At 38.8% G+C, this 20,064-nt stretch overlaps 1 protein-coding gene across 4 annotated transcripts in view; it reads right to left on the bottom strand.

The window, feature by feature from the left end:
- E2f1 (E2F transcription factor 1) overlaps positions 1 to 20,064 on the bottom strand; it is a 269,882-nt gene that overhangs the window by 191,655 nt on the left and 58,163 nt on the right. For all 4 annotated transcript variants that reach the window (XM_067757843.1, XM_067757839.1, XM_067757823.1 and 1 more), the window contains one exon: positions 837 to 869. The gene's annotated coding sequence lies outside the window, so the exon portion shown is untranslated. The remainder of the gene's footprint in view (positions 1 to 836; positions 870 to 20,064) is intronic.

Genomic DNA, 20,064 nt, shown 5'->3' with positions numbered 1-20,064 from the left:
TATGCATTCATAAATTAATTTCTCCGACCCTTGCTATATGATTCCGAAATAGTCCAGAAATAGGCGCTAATATAATTCCGAAATTATCTCTAAATGACTACGGAATAATCTCAAGATGATCCCATAACGATCTCAAAATAGTCCAATAGACATAATTCCAAAATGTTCCCTAACAAAATGAACCCAAATCCCCGCACACTCCAGCAATGATTTCAATTTGGTCCTGAAAATAGTCCCTGTATGACTATCGGGAGGTAGTATGACTTTTCTGAAAAATCATTTACAGACCCTAATAGTAACGTAATATAGAGTTTACATTAAGTTAATTCTAACATAACAAACGAGTTTCATCATTCTCGAAAACTAGTTCGTTCGCAAAATAACAGTTGTAAAAAAAAAAAACTTTATATAAGTTTCGTGCCACGTTGTTCGTCCGCGGTGGATTCCTAAGCTACTTAACCGATTTCCTTCAAATTTGCACACCGTGTACAGTTTGTTCCAACGTGAAAGATAGGATAGCGGTCCTGTGAAGTTTCTTTCCGGGATGTGAAGCAGGTACCGATCTATTCGAATCAATTCTATTCACGGTTCGATTTGCCTGAAATTTGGTATATAGGTAGCCCTTTGCCTAGGTAAGTATTTACGATACTTTTTTTTTCGGGAAGAGTACCAGGGACTGATCTTTTCGAACAAATTCTGTTCTTGGTCCGATTTGCCTGAAATTTAGTATATAGGTAGCCCTTTGCCCTAATTGGTATTTATGACACTTTTTTTCGGAGCTCGCCAAAAAAAGGAACAAACACATTTCTATTGAAAGTATGTATGTATGTACTTACAAAAATATGTAACTGATGCAACAGCTAGGTAATCTGTAAATAAAAAAAGAAGATGCAAAATTTAATAAAGTATAAATTCATGTTTATAAAGTTAAATAAAATAAAAAAACAATATTTTTTAATGACTCTAACAAATAGTTTGCAGACTTCCTTGGCTGCTATTAAAATTTTTTATATCGCCTCTATCAAATATCAGCCAACCACTAATGTAATTATACTCAGCGTGCTTTGTACACAGAGTATATTCACTTTGGTATACAGAAAATCGAGATAGATATAGAGTTCCATATATCAAAATCATCAGTATAGTACAAAATTTGATTAAGTCATGTCCGTCCGTCCGTCCGTCCGCCCGTTAACACGATAACTTGAGCAAATATTGAGATATCTTCACCAAATTCGGTATACGGACTTATCTGGACCGAGAATAGATTGGTATAGCAAATGAGTGGAATCGGATGATAGCCACGCCCACTTTTTATGTATATAACATTTTGGAAAACACAAAAAATCTGATTATTTAGTAAATAATACACCTAGAATGTTGAAATTTGATGTGTGGACTGATATTGAGACTCTTCATAAAAGCTATTGAAAATAGGCGTGTCAATGCCCAATTGTGATAAAATCAATTTTACAAATATTATTAATCATAACTCAAAAATCGTTAAACCTATCGTAACAAAATTCGGCAGAGGTTGCCTTTACTATAAGGAATGCTTTGAAATTAACGAAATCGGTTAAGGACCACGCCCACTTTTATATAAGGGATTTTTAAAAGGGTCGTGGACGAATAAAATAAGCTATATATATCTTTGCAAAAAAGAGCTTTATATCAATGGTATTTCATTTCCCAAGTGGATTTATAACAATAAATAGGAAAAACTTCAAATTTTCAAAAATGGGCGTGGCCCCGCCCCTTTTACGACTAAGCAATTTTCTATGTTTCGGGAGCCATAACTCGAAGAAAAATTAACGGATCGTAATAAAATTGGGTACACAAATTTTCCCTATATTAGAAAATATTTCTAGTAAAAATTGATGGGATCGTTAAAGACTACGGGCAACTTAGATATAAACCAAGTTTAAAAGGGTCGTAGACTAGAATAATAAGCTATAACTTAGCAAAAAATAGTTTTGAATCTATGATATTCCACTTATCAAGTTTTATTGTAAGAGGAAATGGGGAGACATTTTTTTTTAAACGGGCGGTGCCACGTTTTATGTAGAAAAGTAATTTATCTGAAATGAAATGTGCAATTGAAGCTCACGCTGAGTATATAATGTTCGGTTACACCCGAACTTAGACACCTTTACTTGTTTTAAACTATTTTCAGCTTGGCAGCTTGGCACTTGACACAACGTATGCCCATAAACGCTTCGAGCAATTTTACAAACAATTTAAAGTTAATAATTTCAATAATGTTCAACTATTTATTAAATAACCAAGATACTCTTGACCATTAAAAGATTTGAGCTGCCAAGTGATACCAGGAATCAAGCGAAAGACGGATATACGCACAGAGTCATAACATAAACATGGTGAGAAATGCATTAAGGAAGCTTATATATAAAAAGAAAAAACAATAAAGCAGATAAAAACTAATAAAAACCAGTAAAGAGAAATAAATAGCAAAGCTCATACAACTGACCAATACCATGAGTACCAAACTCAGTGGGGAACAAAGCAAGCAAATGCCTTCATTGGGAAGAGAAATCAAATGAAAGAAACTGGAAAAACTAAATAATGAAACTATTAAAAAATAAATATAAATAGTAACATGACTGAGAATTTTAATAAATACTTTTTTTAGCACATACTTCAGATTATTTTATATTATAGCATTATGATAGCCAGCCAATTGGTGTGTAAGTGGCAACAACAAAAATCAAAACGCATAGGCACAACATTTTCCTCAAAAGGCCAGTATCCTTTGTGGAATGTTGTGGTGTGGCTTTTGGTTTGAAGTGAGCAAGTGGTTATTGGTTAAATATGTAGAAGGTATATATATGTATGTATAACTGTATGAGCAGAGGGCGTTGGTCAATGCGATAAGAACGAATTGAGAAGAAAAAGAAAAGTTACTGCAGCCATAGATGGTATTAAGTACCAAATATATAAATAAACTAGCAGACCCGGCAGACGTTGTTCTGCCCTAAATTTGGCCTGTCTCCATACATTTTAATAAGCTTTTTCCGTCTAACTCTGCCCTACCCCTCTACACTTTTTCCAAATCTTTTTATTCTCCCTCCGTCTTTTTCGCTTCATCTCCATCTTCGTCTCATTCTATCTCTTTCTCAGTCTCCTCTCTTTTCTCTTCTCTCAAGTTTTTCTCCTTCTTCTTCATCTCTTATTGCCAGTCCCAGAGGGTGGTATGTATTTTGTTCCAGTTCCATTCCGAGTCTTAGTCCCAGTCCCACTCGGAGTCTTAGTCTCAGTCCCAGTCCTAGTCATAATCCCAGTCCCAGTCCGTCTCTGGTATACTTCCCGGAAAAAAGCATCGTAAATACTAATATAGGCAAATTTATATACGAAATTTCAGGCAAATCGAATAGGACGTATGTAAATAGGTATGTGGGTATTATTAATTCTTGTCTTTATTTCGGCTTCGCATGCATATTTATTTGTTTTGCCAGGTTGATGCGACTAAATCGAATACCACAATGAACTTTAGAGCTCTCAGCAACACCTTTCATTTGATATCCATAATACACACATTCTAGGTGTATCCTCCATGTTTTGGCCTATATCTCGAGACCGTAGTCACCCAGCGGTGCAAAACTTACTCTGTACTAAAGCATACATCAACAGCTTCAATTTGATACCCATAATGTAAAAACACATTCTAGGTGTATCCGAGTCCACGTTTTGGGCTATATATCGAGCCCTAGCCTCCCAGTTGTAAGAAAATTATCCCTATACTATAGCACTCATCAACAGCTTTCATTTGATATCCATATTGTATAAACACATTCTAGGGGTACCCGGGTCCACGTTTTGATCTCAAGACCCTAGGCACGCAGCGAAGAAAAAGGTAGACGTTGGCCGATTCTCAGACCTACCCAATATGCTCACAATATTTCATGAGAATCGGTTCAGCCGTTTCAGAGGAGTTAAGCCTCTAACACCGTGACAGAAGAATTTTATATAGTAGATAAAGGTATCGATCGTGTCATTGTGAAAGTTTTTTTCAAACGCCTTTGAAATGATATAGAACTTTGATCAGCTATATCAGCACGATGTCTAACCACCGGAACGGCTTATATGATGTCAACTAGACTGAGCGCATAAATATGAAACTTATGTTGAGAGGACCTCGGAGAGATAAACAAATTTCTTTGATACCGAAATTGTTTTTTGTTGTGTCTTTATTTAAAATCACATTTTCAAAGTTGATGTCATTATTTAAGAATCTCTCTAGTTCCTTTGTCCTTTTGAGCTCTGCAACCATTTCATATACTCGTTGTTACATAGTTTGGTGAAAAGAATATCATATTTTAAAAGGCTACAACCGTTTTAGCAGAAAAAACTCTAAGAAAACTACTGCGAAACTCAAAAGGACATTGGACGGAATTATAGAGATTCTCAAAACACAATTCATGACATTTCAAGAATTAAATAACCAAGTAACACCGAAAAAGCCATTTCGGATGTATTGCAAGGATGAAAAATAAATAAAATTTTTTTCCGAGACCCTCTTTACATAAGCTTCAAATTTAGGGGCGGACTTAGCAACGTTTTTTTTTTCGACTCAGTCTAATGTCCACACGGCTCTTTGTTGGTCGATTTGCTCCCAAAATAAAAAATTGGTACCCAATATAATCGCGAAATGGAACCAAAATGGTCCCCAAATGATATAAAACTGATCTCGAAAGCAATCCCGATTATTATCTTGAATATTATGCAGGAATGATGCATGATAGGCTGAAATATAGCCGAAACGATTCCGAAAACAACCTCAAAGTTATTCCAAAATTATCCTTAAACAATCCCCAAATAGTACTAAAGTGATGCCGAGACCCCGTAAGGAGTCCCAATATATTAGAACAATTCCCAAATAGTCTGGAACTATCCCATCACGAAAACCAACCCAAAAGGTACGAAAACAAAACAGATTTGATCCGTAGATAGTACCAAAATAGTTCAGATTTCATCCCGAAGTATCCCCAAAATAAATAAAATAGCCTCAAATTATTACCGAAAACAATCGCAAATGGTTCTTAAAATAATGCCGGAATAATTGACTATAACGTAATCGTCCCGACATTATTCTTAAACAATTTCGAAATACTACCGAAATGATCAGAAGGCAGGCTCGAAATTATCCAAAAACAGTGTCGAAATAATGATAGTCCAAATTATATACCGGAAACGATCCCGAAACTTATTCCGGAATCGTCCCGAAATTATCCTTAAACATTTCCGACAAAGTCCGAACGGCCCCGAAAGAGTAGTAGTTTCGAAACCATTCCAAAATTATCGGAAAATGTTCCCATTCCGAAAACAATGCTGTAACGATCCAAAGACGTTCCCGAAAGAGCCCAAAAAATAAGTTCGAAATTCTATCGAAAAAGTTCCGAATTCATCTCTAAACGGTACCGGAATCGACCTGTTTTAAAAAATGTATGTGATCCATATCTTTCGTTCTCAGCCCCTATCTATTCATTCCGAAATTATCCGAAGATGGTTCCGAAAAAGTACAGATTTCATATCAAGAAACACTATCTCGAAATGGTCATGAAATAATTACGAAAACAGTTTCGGAATTATCCCCAAAATAATCACATCATTCCGAAAACAATGCCGAAATGATCCGTAAAGTCCCGAAAATAGCTCCAAATGTATCCGAAACACAATCCCGATATGGTCACGAAAGTCAAAAAAAAAAAACAAAAAAAGCTCCAAAAATGGTCCCGAAATCGTCCCGCACTGCCGGTTTTCGAAAATGTATATGAATTTTCTGTGTAGAGCACCTATCCATCCCTTTTAATCCAGCAGGTGCAGTAGTGAACAGGAAGGCTGGGGTTGTGCCGAAGTCCATGCTCTTCTTTCAGATACTGTTCGAGCATCTCACTATTTCGCAACGGTTGAGCTTAAGCGTCCTCAGAGTAGCCCCTAAATGTTGTTGTGGTTTTGAGCTAGAGTGTTTACCATGAAGTGTGAATACAAGCGAAGTTTATGTGTTGGACTTGGGGACCAGTTAAAACACATTCCAATGAAAACCAATTATAAAACTAGGATAATTCCGAGCTGATCAGATCTTTATCATGCCAAGGGTTATCAATAACTTTATCGATCCTGTAAACACTTCCGTTCAGCGAAATGACCGAAAAACCACCTTCCACTTCTTTAAAGATGATCGCCCTAATGTTTAAGTGTAAACTTAAGTAAAGTAGTTGCATAACTACCCACGTATTCGCATTTGCGGTTCACTTAGCAATTGAATGGCTTTACGTTTGCGGTTTTCGCCTTGAATTCATTAGTTTTGTCGAAGACATGTCCTTCTTTACTTGACCGCTGTCCTGCTTTTGCCAAATGTTGGTATGTCGAGCCTAAGTCATCTCAAAAAAAAAAAAAACAAGTAACGGTTTGTTTGGTTAGAGTGAACCCCTGCTATGATGAACACTTCGATATAGTGAACACCGAAAAAAGTGAAAAATCAATTTCAGAACGATTTCAAAAAAACTAATAGTATAAATCGACCGGTGAATCTAGGGAACATCCTAACCCGGAACTTCATTGAAAAAACTCCGAATCTGACAAGTTTTTGAAAAAAAAATAAATAAAAATAACATAGGGGGTTTTTGAAAAAAAATTTTCTAATATGGGGCGTTTTCTTGACGGCGGCCAAGATAGGGGAATATTTCACTCAGCTGTCGATTTCTACGATTGTCAAAAGTGTACTTGGGGCCACAAAGGTTAGCCAGTTTACAGTTTCAGACGCTAATCACATCCGGTGTCTTTAAGCGTCCACGTACCATATAAGCCTTCTTTTAAGTTTTTTACCACTCACTTTTTCTGCGTTGTGAAACGAGATTTAGTACGAAATATCGCAGGATTGTTCTTAATTTTCACTCATGCACACATAGCCTAGTACTCCGCAGGAGGGACGACAACATATATCGCCTTTCGAACATCTTCTGTCCATCAGTTGTACCGTGTTGTTCCCAATTGAGTTGACCAAAGTAGAGCATCTAGGTTTGTATATACAGCGTAATGAGACGGACACAAAATTAGGCCGCCTGTAACCGAATCTGGATGTCATATAGGCGGAAGATAATCTTACTGCCTTGAGAATCATGAAAGCCTTCAAACGGCCTTGAGTTAACAATTTTCCGTCACAACTTCATCCCTCCAGAGGTAGAAGAAACAGCGGATAGGTTGCTGTTCAATTGTGAAGCATACGGTAAAAAGCAACTTAAATTTTAAGATAGAAACAAAGAAATATTTAAGGCTTTATCTGATTAAAAGAGGAACATTAATCATAATTTCACTGAAATGCTTTTTGCTTTTAGGTTTATTATATGTTCCCGAAAAATAAACGAATTTGTGTTACATACCGACGATGCCGATGCGCGGCGAACATGTTGCATATGGGTTCGTGATTATTAACACTGTTACTTTTTTCCAAATTTTTTGTTGCTTTGTCGGGGACTTAAACGCAAGACCTCCGGTTTGGTAGGTGTAGCACGCTACCACCACGGCACGGCGGTTAACGGGATCGAATCGGTTCCATTGTGGGATCGTTTTTTCCTTAAAGATCCCGAAATCATGTTGACAATCTCAAAGTGTTCTCAACTGGTCAATCAATGGCCCCAGAGTGATGCTGAAATTGTGTCGAAATGAGCCCAGAAACCATTGCGGAGTATTCCCGTTATGGCCCCGAACTGCACGCGGAGCTATTTGAAAAATAATCATATGATCTAAAAATGGACGTAAAACGGTACAAACATAATTTCCAAAGCAATTGATCGCGCGTCCAAAATACCACATAAAGTTGTGCTAACTTACATTTAGTCCAGCAATGCCCTACTTTCGCACTACCAGCTTATCAATTATTTTATGAATACGCCTAGTACTAGCTTTGAGATACCTGACGGCAATTTATAGTGCCAACCGAGATCAAGTCTTCCTCTTCATATCCCTCCCAAGTAATTGGGGGTGTGCCTTTTGTCTGTCGCCAAATTCCGGGACCGATAAAAATACTTCTGGGGTGGTGTGAATTCGCATAACATGGCCTGGTCAGTGAGCCATTGGTGTTTTACCTCTCACGAGATTTACTCTGAGCTTCTGTTAAAGTTTGCGTCGTGCTACTTTGTAATTTTTCCTACAAATTTGCGGGATGGAACCTACATATTTTATGCTGACCCCGAGCAGCATCTGCAAGCAAACGAATTTTAGCTGAGAAGTGTTTGCTAAACCATTGGCGAGCCGTTGAGAGTATTATACTTATTCCGTCGAACGTGTCTCTCGAATACTGCAAGGACCATCCACTGATCTTAAAAACACATACTGGAAAAGGCTGCAGACCTTCCTCCTCCTCCTTATGACCTCTGAACATCACCTACATAGCGAGCTAAAGGGCTCAACATTACAGAACATAACGAAATGCTGAACAGATTGTTTTTGCTTAATTTTCACAAACCGGGACACCATAACAAAAAGTGCTTGATCTAGCCCCTCCTCCAAGAGGTTTAAGAGAACATCTCCATAAGCACTGTGATGATATCCCGCACCTGCCAACGCAGCCGTGTGATCCAGACGAGCATAAGAAGGCAAAATCTACAAAGAATCGGTAAACGCCTTTGCCAGGACTACCCTACTCTTACAGAAGAAGGAAGCACGCCAAGGGAGACACGAGTCACCCTGACACAACTTCGTTCTAGATACTGTAACAGGTTAATCTCTATCTTGTACAGAATGGACCCCGACATACGCAATGTATCCCTCGCATGCGATGAGTCCCCGCATGACACCAACCATCTTTTCATATGTAATGTGGAACCTACGCCTCTATTACCAACTTCCCTATGGTCCACCCCTGTTGAAACTGCTAGTTTCCTTGGACTCCCGTTAGAGGACTGTGATGACAATTTGTGAGTGGTCGCATCCATTAAATGAGGCGAAGCACTGTTAACACAACAACAACAACCATCCTCTTTGTTCTCGAAAACATCCAAGATTCCGAGAGCTTTATAGAACTTGGTTCTCTTTCGAACTGTACTTTTCAGGCCATGGTAGCCCTACATTGGATTGCTAGGGATTACAAAAATAAAATGTTGTTGTTTTGCTACTAACACCAACATCTTACAAACCTATGTGTTGGGAATTCATTCCCTCAAAAAATGTATTGAAGAGAGCCGACCAACAGTGAATTAGTGTCGATCGACTATTGTGCCTTTTGCTTTAAGTATGCCACATAGCAAAGCTAAGGCAACTCAAGGCATGATATGAAAATTTCCTATGTTATTTTATGTCGATTGTTTTTTGTTGGTAGCCAATAGGAGCCAGTTGATGTTGCTGTGAGCCATAGAGAGCCATCGCGTAGGCTCCCTTGCTTTACGATTCAGTTTTGCTAATCGTACGATGCTACGATGTCGATACTCCAAATAACTATGAAATTGCACATCGTAACATACTCGTACGATATCTGAAGTACTCGGGCCGTCCCCTCGCAGGTACTTACTTTGCCTATGAGCAAAAAAAATTTGTGCAAATCATTCATTCACAACAAAAACTTGAATTCATTAATTCATTGCAATAAAGAGGCTGTGATTTCCAGTCACTATCCAACTAACCAGCACAAAACCAATAAACACCAACACTTCGGCAGCGATTCTGGTAGACGCGTGTGATAATAACAACAACAATTGTAGTGGTATTTAAGTTCATCCTTACATCGTGTCTGCTATGCAGATGCGATTTGCAGACTCTTGGCATGCAAAATACTTGACAACAACAACAGCATACAAACGAAAGACATCAACAACAACCAGCGCCAGTAATGTAAATAGCAATAAAAACAACAGCAACAATAATTTGAAATAGTGCCGGCTTCCGTTGCAATTGCCGGCAAAACGAAAGAGGTGGAAGCTCGGTACAGCAGCAGCCGACATTGAAATGAAAGGAAAACGAAGTCGTGATTGCCAGACCAACAGATAAATGAACGAACCTATGGATGGAAGTATGAAAGGACGTACGGTTTTGGCTGCATAGATGAGCAATTCAAAGAACTCATGGACAGACATAAAAATAGAGAGAAGCGCAGACGGTAAACCGACAGTCTGGCAGCCAACCCACAACGTGGGGGCAACAAAATAGCTAGTTGAAGACATGTGCAAAGCCGACCAACGTCGCATCAGTGTGGAGGGATGACATTGTTGTGCTCTTTATGTGGTGTGTACTGGTTTGAAATAATGGTTATTTAGTTGATGTTGTTGTTGATTGCAACAATTGCCTTGGCGCTAGACTTCTGTGCAATACGTTTAAAAATATTTTTTGTTGTCAGAGTTCTGGGATAACTTTCAAAAAAGGAAAAAGGCTGCAATTAATCCGAGAAACTCAGAAAAAATCTCTCGATAAATCTTGCGTCTTCAGGGTTTTAAAGGTGACTGCACAATAAGTAGCGAGGTAACCCTGAGACTTGCTGAATAATCATTTTCCTAATGTTCTGGGTACAAAAGAACTGCTACACCTCCAGCGACAACATGGCAACATGTGTGAGCTATTAGTTCTTTCAAGACCTACACATATCTGCGTGCGGATGACATTAACCGGTGTAGCTTCAAAGAACGTTCCACATTTCCTGGGCTACATACAGAAGTCTTGGAACATAGTCAAAGCTAACTTCATTCCAAGGTCTGACATATTTCTATGTGAGGGACAGGATTGCTTGGAGTTACTATCGTGAGGAACATTACTGCCTTCAGGAACGATCTGTCAATGAAAAATGTTCTCCATTCGATGGTGAAAGATATACACAGGGGCACCGCAAGGGCTCAAGGGTTCTGATTGGATGTTGAGTCGCTAGGGGTCTGGTTGAATTCAATAACAAACTCCTGTGCAACAAAACTGCGGCAACGGTGGTTAGGTGGGCTGATTCATCCGACTTTCAATCCAGACAAAACGAAACTGTTTTTTTTACGAGGAGATACATGGTTTCCAATTAATTAATATAAAACAAGTAAGGAAGGTTAAGTTCGGGTGTAACCGAACATTACATACTCAGTTGAGAGCTATGGTGACAACATAAGTGAAAATAACCATGTAGGAAAATGAACCGATTGTAACCCTGGAATGTGTTTGTATGACATGTGTATCAAATGAAAGGTATTAAAGAGTATTTTATGAGGGAGTTGGCCATAGTTCTATAGGTGGACGCCATTTAGGGATATCGCCATAAAGGTGAACCAGGGGTGACTCTAGAATGTGTTTGTACGATATGGGTATCAAATGAAAGGTGTTAGTGAGTATTTTAAAAGGGAGTGATCCTAAGTTCCATAGGTGGACGCCGTTTCGAGACGTCGCCATAAAGGTGGACCAGGGGTGACTCTAGAATGTGTTTGTACGATATGGGTATCAAATGAAAGGTGTTAATGAGTATTTTAAAAGGGAGTGATCCTTAGTTCCATAGGTGGACGTCGTGTCGAGATATCGCCACAAAGGTGGACCAGGGTGACTCTAGAATGTGTTTGTACGATATGGGTATCAAATGAAAGGGGTTAATGAGAATTTTAAAAGACGTGGGCTTGGTTCTATATGTGTACGCCTTTTCGAGATATCGCACATAAAGGTGGATCAGGATTCACTCTAGAATTTGTTTGTACGATATAGGTATCAAATGAAAGGTGTTAATGAGTATTTTAAAAGTGAGTGATCCTTAGTTCCATAGGTGGACGCCGTGTCGAGATATCGCCATAAAGGTGAACCAGGGGTGACACTAAAATGTGTTTGTACGATATGGGTATCAAATTAAACGTATTAATGAGGGTTTTAAAAGGGAGTGGTGGTAGATGTATAGGTGGTTGCCTTTTCGAGATATCGCCATAAAGGCGGATCGGGGGTGACCCTAGAATTTGTTTGTACGATATGGGTATCAAATGAAAGGGGTTAATGAGAATTTTAAGAGACGTGGGCTTGGTTCTATAGGTGGACGCCTTTTCGAGATATCGCACATAAAGGTGGATCAGGATTCACTCTAGAATTTGTTTGTACGATATGGGTATCAAATTAAAGGTATTAATGAGGGTTTTAAAAGGGAGTGGTGGTAGTTGCATATGTGAAGGCGTTTTCCAGATATCGACCAAAATGTGGACCATGGTGACCCAGAACATCATCTGTTGGATACCGCTAATTTATTTATATATGTAATACCCCGAACAGTATTCCTGCCAAGATTTCAAGGGTTTTTTATTTCGCCCTGCAGAACTTTTTCATTTTCTTCTACTTAATATGGTAGGTGTCACACCCATTTTACAAGGTTTTTTCTAAAGTTATATTTTACGTCAATAAACCAATCCAATTACCATGTTTCATCCCTTTTTTCGTATTTGGTATAGAATTATGGCATTTTTTTTTTTAATTTTCGTAATTTTTAATATCGAAAAAGTGGGCGTGGTAGTCGGATTTCGGCAATTTTTTATACCAATACCAAGTGAGTTCAGATAAATACCTGAACTAAGTTTAGTAAAGATATATCGATTTTTGGTCAAGTTATCGTGTTAACGGCAGAGCGGAAGGACAGACGGTCGACTGTGTATAAAAACTGGATCAACCGATTTCGCCCTTTTTCACAGAAATAAGTTATCGTCCTAGAATCTAAGCCCCTACCAAATTTCACAAGGAGTGGTAAATTTTGTGCGACTTATGGCATTAAAAGTATCCTAGACAAATTAAATAAAAAAGGGCGGAGCCACGCCCATTTTGAAATTTTCTTTTATTTTTGTATTTTGTTGCACCATATCATTACTGGAGTTGAATATTGACATAATTTACTTATATACTGTGAAGATATTACATTTTTTGTTAAAATTTGACTTAAAAAAAATTTTTTTTTTTAAAGTGGGCGTGATCGTTGTCCGATTTTGCTAATTTTTATTAAGCATACATATAGTAATAGGAGTAACGTTTCTGCCAAATTTCATCATGATATCTTCAACGACTGCCAAATAACAGCTTGCAAAAGTTTTAAATCACCTTCTTTTAAAAGTGGGCGGTGCCACGCCCATTGTCCAAAATTTTACTAATTTTCTATTCTGCGTCATAAGATCAACTCACCTACCTAGTTTCATCGCTTTATCCGTCTTTAGTAATGAATTATCGCACTTTTTCGGTTTTTCGAAATATTCGATATCGAAAAAGTGGGCGTGGTTATGGTCCGATATCGTTCATTTTAAATAGCGATCTGAGATGAGTGCTCAGGAACCTACATACCAAATTTCATCAAGATACCTCAAAATTTACTCAAGTTATCGTGTTAACGGACGGACGGACGGACGGACATGGCTCAATCCAATGTTTTGTCGATCCTGATGATTTTGATATATGGAAGTCTATATCTATCTCTATTACTTTATACCTGTACAACCAACCGTTATCCAATCAAAGTTAATATTATCTGTGAGCTCTGCTCAACTGAGTATAAAAATAAAAGGGTTAAATATCTAAAAAGGCCTTGATCGCCTTTTACTGTTGCAGGGATCATCGATAGCAGCTCGTGACTCTCCTTAAGGGGTTGCACATTGGCTTTAGGGAATGGTGGGGGTGCTGATCTTCTATATTCCTTCTCCTCTTCATTCATAGGTCGAGGCCTACAAATTTAACTTTAATTTGTTGCAAAAAACAAGTTATTTCGGTGAGGTAATGATATATAATTTAACTCTATGAACTCATTCAGTCTATCTAAGGTCCTCAAGGATCAGCTAGTTCAACCAAACTTTTATTCTGGAGCCATGGTTGTCGTCGCTTAGCTATAGACTTAGTATCAATTGTATAGTCCATGCTGTTGTATTGCACAATTATTGTTGAAGTTATTTACTAAGGAGGTGTTGTTGCAAATGTCGACAACGATGGTTATCCCACACAAAAGAGTGGTATTCAACTACAAAAACAAAACTAAATAATATCAAAGAACTATGAGAATATGGACTTTTAACCGTGATCGCAAAGTTATGAGTGGATAAAATACTCGATGTACATGCATGAGGTCTCCAACACGCATATCGAACGGGGATCGAAAAACCTTCTGGTATAATTTTTTTTTTCGTGAAAAGAAATTCCATTGGTTTAAAACTTTTGGGTCTTCAAGAGCTCAACTGATATGAAAAGTAATCTCAGAAATATTCGATGAAACTAAGTGGTTAAAAACTTCAGGTGGCTAATTTTGCAATACTACAATAGAGTGCATAAGAGTTTACCACATTTCCGTTACGAGACATTTGTCCATTTTGAATGCCTTCGGTGAGTGCCGGCACATTCGTTCAACCATATACTTTTCAAAAAGGCTCTCAGGAGCTTATAGGAGCGTAAGATCCGCTCTTTCACCTTTCCTTGCGACTGAGTGATCTTAACTGCAGTTCTGAACATCAGCGAAAAAAGTGATGAATTGACTTCTCTTTGACCGCATACTGACCGCTTCTACAGTGGGAGACATTAAGATGGCCTACAGCAGTCACGGAGTCATGGCATTTTCGTACGATGTCCGATTTTGTAAAGTTAGATTCTAATGTATTTAAGGCAAACTAGCAGCTAACGATTGTTTTATTGGTATCTGAGGCTGTCAGTCCATCCTGGAGAAGTCAAGGTGCGGTTTCTATGGCTTATAGTACGTCCGCCTGGAAGAAACTGCAATAGTTATAAAGTTGGTACGATTAGTTTGTGTAGACTGTCCAAAACGATCATCGTTCGTCTGTTTATAGTACCATTAGGGATACGACAGGCAAAGTGATAACAGCCGACTCTTACGTTATATCAGCTGCTGTGATAGCGAAAACGAAGTGTCGGAAGCAAAGTACGAAAACAAATTTGACAATTGCTTTCATGCAGTTGACGAACGACAACGAAAGCTTCAGCGTGCCATTAGCGTACAATAACGCCAACACAAAAAAGGACCAATTTGCCCCGGAACATATTCCGAAAATCCCAAAGTTTTTTTCTTTAATATTTTCGAAATAATCCCGATAAGGACACGAACTGGTAAAATGATCCCTTTCATTAGAGAAGACTCAGCTCATTACTTCATTCATTAAGGTGGCTTTGGTTTGTTTCCGGTCCCATTAGAGAGCAAGCTCTGTTATAAAGATTTATTAGCGTCTTTCCTCGAGCTCTTCTATAGTGCCCCATTATTTAGGTTATCGCATGCGCGTCTTTCTCATCCACCAGTCTCTTCAACTCGTGCAGTTGGGCTTCCAAGAGCCTTCTCTTTCTCCCGCTTGGTGGCCACAGCCGTTAGGTTGTTATCGGACAATGACTGCAGTTCTGAACCGCGCGTAGCAAACGCCGAATTCACTTACGCTGAAATGAGAAGCCTTTCTTACAGATTAAGACTATGACTGCTGTATTAGCGCTACGTCAAATAAACCTTCCTAATGAGTTGAGAAAAGTTAGCGTACGAAGCTACTTTATGTCCTTGGATGTATATTGGTATGATCCGCATCACCTTCGGCGCTACACTGTAAACAAATTCTAGCCCCATATGATTTCAGGTTTTCGAGATCTCTGTCTACATTTGCTACTTGTAGGGTGCTGTCACGTTGTCTTGAAGACTTGCTCTTCTTGAAGCGCAGGTAAATTCTTCCCATACGCTGAACAATTTTCAATATCCTTCGCCTGCTTGCCTCATGGAAAATGCAGTGCCGACCCTCTTCCTCAAGCCGATATATATATGCGAAGTACCGTTCAATACTGTGTCATTACATAAGGGTTCTGGCCTTGCAGAAAGTGCAGTGTAGCACCTCGTGTTGGGAAGTGATGGATAACAAGTTCGGTATTATTATTATTATAGTACGACTTTACCACACATGGGATCCACACCTTGACGTTTGGTATCGTGGATGTCAGCGTTCTACATATCTTCAAGCTTAAATCCGGCATTTGTGTTTGAGTATAAAGGCTTTCGAATTGCGTAGCAAACGTGGATCACCGAGCGCCTCTCCTGAAGATAAGAGTTTATTTCCCACCAGCGGGTTAGAGGGCTTAGAATATACCCGCGGCAGGTATGCCTGTCATAGGAGGCGACTAACATACCACATTTATTCAAGGGGTTGTGTAGCGCAATCCTCTCAAGGGGTTGCCAGCGCAATATATAGCTTCTCCAACCCAATTGTCAACCTCACCTATCCGTGGCGAATCCTCCTACTTTAACAGCGGAGGCTCTGGCGGCCCCAAGTTCCTCATGGATCTAGATGGTGGGAGGACGGGCCTTGACGGTTTCATGTGCTATTCATATGCTCCAACATAAGCTACGGTCTGTCCAGAAAAACAGAGGGGTGACAAGGGGGGAGCGGGGGCATATAACCCCAGACGGAAAAATCGAAACGAGATAGGTGCAGAATTTTGTGCTATTTATGGACCCGATAGTTCCAAAAACGATTCGATTTTTTGACAACTTTTAATGTTTTTTTAAAACATCAAAAGTGGTGGGTCCAGCTAGTAAGCACTAGGCCAAACAAAACAATTTGAATGTGGGAATTATGTGCTCAATAGTGCCAAAAAGAATTCGGTTTTTTGAGAACTGGACGTCCAGCTAGACCCCCCCCCCCCTCCCCCCCCCCCCCTCATAAGCACTAGGTCAAACAAAAAAATTTAAATGTGGGAATTATGTGCTATTTATGTGCTCAATAGTGCCAAAAAGAATTAGGTTTTTTTTACAACTTTTAATGATTTTTTTTAAACTTCAAAAGTGGGGGGTTAGCCCCCCCCCCCTCATAAGCACTAGGTCAAACAAAAACATTTAAATGTGGGAATTATGTGCTATTTATGTGCTCAATAGTGCATAAAAGAATTCGGTTTTTTGACAAATTTTAATGATTTTTTTAAAACTTCTTTTTGGCACTATTGAGCACGTAAATAGCACATAATTCCCACATTTAAATTTTTTTATTTGACCTAGTGCTTATGAGGGGGACGTCCAGCTAGACCCCCTACTTTTGAAGTTTTAAAAAAATCATTAAAAGTTGTCAAAAAACCGAATTCTTTTATGCACTATTGAGCACATAAATAGCACATACTTCCCACATTTAATTTTTTTTGTTTGATCTAGTGCTTATGAGGGGGGGGGGGGGGGGGGGGGGGGGGGTGGTCTAGCTGGACCCCGGACTTTTGAAGTTTTAAAAAAATCATTAAAAGTTGTCAAAAAACCGAATTTTTTGGCACTATTGAGCACATAAATAGCACATAATTCCCACATTTAAATTGTTTTGTTTGGCCTAGTGCTTACGAGGGGGGTCTAGCTGGACGTCCAGCTGGACCCCCCACTTTTGAAGTTTTAAAAAAATCATTAAAAGTTGTCAAAAAACCGAATATTTTTTGGCACTATTGAGCACGTAAATAGCACATAATTCCCACATTTAAATTGTTTTGTTTTGCCTAGTGCTTACGAGGAGGGGTCTAGCTGGACCCACCACTTTTGATGTTTTAAAAAAAACATTAAAAGTTGTCAAAAAAACCAATCGTTTTTGGAACTATCGATCCCATAAATAGCACAAAATTCTGCACCTATCCCTTTTCGATTTTGCCGTCTGGGTTATATACCCCGCTTCCCCCTTGCCAACCCTTTGTTTTTCTGGACAGACCGTAGTTTATGTTGGAGCACATAAAAAGCACATAATTCCCACATTTAAATTTTTTTGTTTGACCTAGTGCTTATGAGGGGGGGGGGGGTCTAGCTGGACGTCCAGCTGGACCCCCCACTTTTAAAGTTTTAAAAAAATCGTTAAAAGTTGTCAAAAAAACAGAATTCTTTTTGGCACTATTGAGCACGTAGATAGCACATAATTCCCACATTTACATTTTTTTGTTTGACCTAGTGCTTATGAGGGGGGGTCTAGCTGGACGTCCAGCTGGACCCCCCACTTTTGAAGTTTTAAAAAATCATTAACAGTTGTCAAAAAACCGAATTCTTGTATGCACTATTTAGCACGTAAATAGCACATAATTCCCACATTTAAATTTTTTTGTTTGACCTAGTGCTTAAGAGGGGGGGGGGGGGGAGGGTCAAGCTGGACGTCCAGCTGGACCCCCCACTTTTGAAGTTTTAAAAAAATCATTAAAAGTTGTCAAAAAACCGAATTCTTTTTGGCACTATTGAGCACGTAAATAGCACATAATTCCCACATTTAAATTGCTTTGTTTGGCCCAGTGCATACGAGAGGGGGGGGGGGGTCTAGCTGGACATCCAGCTGGACCCACTACTTTTGAAGTTTTAAACAAATCATTAAAAGTTGTCAAAAAACCGAATTCTTTTTGGCACTATTGAGCACGTAAATAGCACATAATTCCCACATTTAAATTGTTTTGTTTGGCGTAGTGGTTACGAGGGGGGGGGGGGGAGGTCTAGCTGGACGTCCAGCTGGACCCACCACTGTTGATGTTTTAAAAAAACATTAAAAGTTGTCAAAAAAACGAATCCTTTTTGGAACTATCGAGCCCATAAATAGCACAAAATTCTGCACCTATCCCGTTTCGATTTTTCCGTCTGGGGTTATATGCCCCCGCTCCCCCCTTGTCACCCTCTGTTTTTCTGGACAGACCGTAGCTTATGTTGGAGCACATAAATAGCACTTAATTCCCACATTTAAATTTTTTTGTTTGACCTAGTGCTTACCTGGACGTCCAGCTGGACCCCCCATTTTGAGGTTAAAAAAAAAGTACTTAAATTTTGAGCACAATTTTTTTTATTTTGGGCACAAATTAGCACATAATACCTGGCCTACCAAATTTCGAATCCATCGTGGGGCGGGGGGGGGGGGGGGGGAGGTCCAGCTTGACGGACCTTAATAAGTTTCATATAATTTTAAAAAGTAAGTAATAATACATAAGCACAGAGTATTAAAGACAACCATAACAACAATAACAACACAATCAACATTTACAACAACAACAAAGAATTTAAAACAGCAACAAAAACTCATCAATTGGCGGCTTATTTTGCAATGTCTGTGTACGCCAACAGCCGCACCTTCACCATTTTCATCTTCGCACTTGCTAACTCCACAAAATGCACTCTCAATCAACTCTGCCTCCCCTGCACTTGATTACCAATGCTTGTATGCAGCAAGTTACTGCAGCGAGATGCCGCGCAGCAGCCACGGGCAACAATTTTAGTATTTGTAGAAGCAACAGTCCAAAGAACGTCATCAACAACAAGTAGGCGACGTGATGTGGAGCTTCTCAAAGGGAACCAAATAACTCAATGAGAGACAAATTCAAGAAAAACCAGATTGACTTTGAGAGCATACGAGAGAGAAAAATAAAAACTATGAATGGAATTTTCAAGTTTGCAGTTCGTTTAGTCGTTATAGCATGTTTACTTCATTGCCTCGCTCTTTGTTGTTGCGCATCAGCTTGATAATGTTGCAGAACTTCACGATGATAAATTGCAATGTTTTGAGTAGCCCGAGTTGCCACTGGAATCATTTCTGGATCATTTTAAAATTGGAAATTCTTCTAACGAAATTGCTTGAAACGAGATATTGATTACTAATTTTGTAATATATGTATATCATATAGAAAAAGTAAAGAAGGCTAAGTTCGGGTGTAACCGAACATTACATATTCAGCTGCCAAATTACAGCTTGCAAAACTTTTCAATTACCTTCTTTTAAAAGTGAGCGGTGCACAATGGGCGTGTCCAAAAATTTTACTAATTTTCTATTCTGCGTCATAAGGTCAACCCACCTACCAAGTTTCACCGCTTTATCCGTCTTTGGTAATGGATTATCGCACTTTTTCGGTTTTTCGAAATTTTCGATATCAAAAAAGTGGGCGTGGTTATAGTCAGATTTTGTTCATTTTAAATAGCGATCTGAGATGAGTGCCCATGAACTTACATACCAAATCTCATTAAGATATCTCAAAATTTACTCAAGTTATCATGTTTACACGTACAGACGGGCATGGCTAAATTAATTTCTTCTTTCGCCCAGATCATTTTGATATATAGAAAGAAGTCTATATCTATCTCGATTAGTTTATGCCGTTACGGGGTACCGTTATATGAACAAAATTAAT

Source organism: Eurosta solidaginis, chromosome 1 (assembly GCF_040869045.1).
Source record: "Eurosta solidaginis isolate ZX-2024a chromosome 1, ASM4086904v1, whole genome shotgun sequence".
In the NCBI taxonomy this organism is placed as follows: Eukaryota; Metazoa; Arthropoda; class Insecta; order Diptera; family Tephritidae; genus Eurosta; species Eurosta solidaginis.
This window is presented reverse-complemented; position numbering and strand designations above follow the sequence as displayed.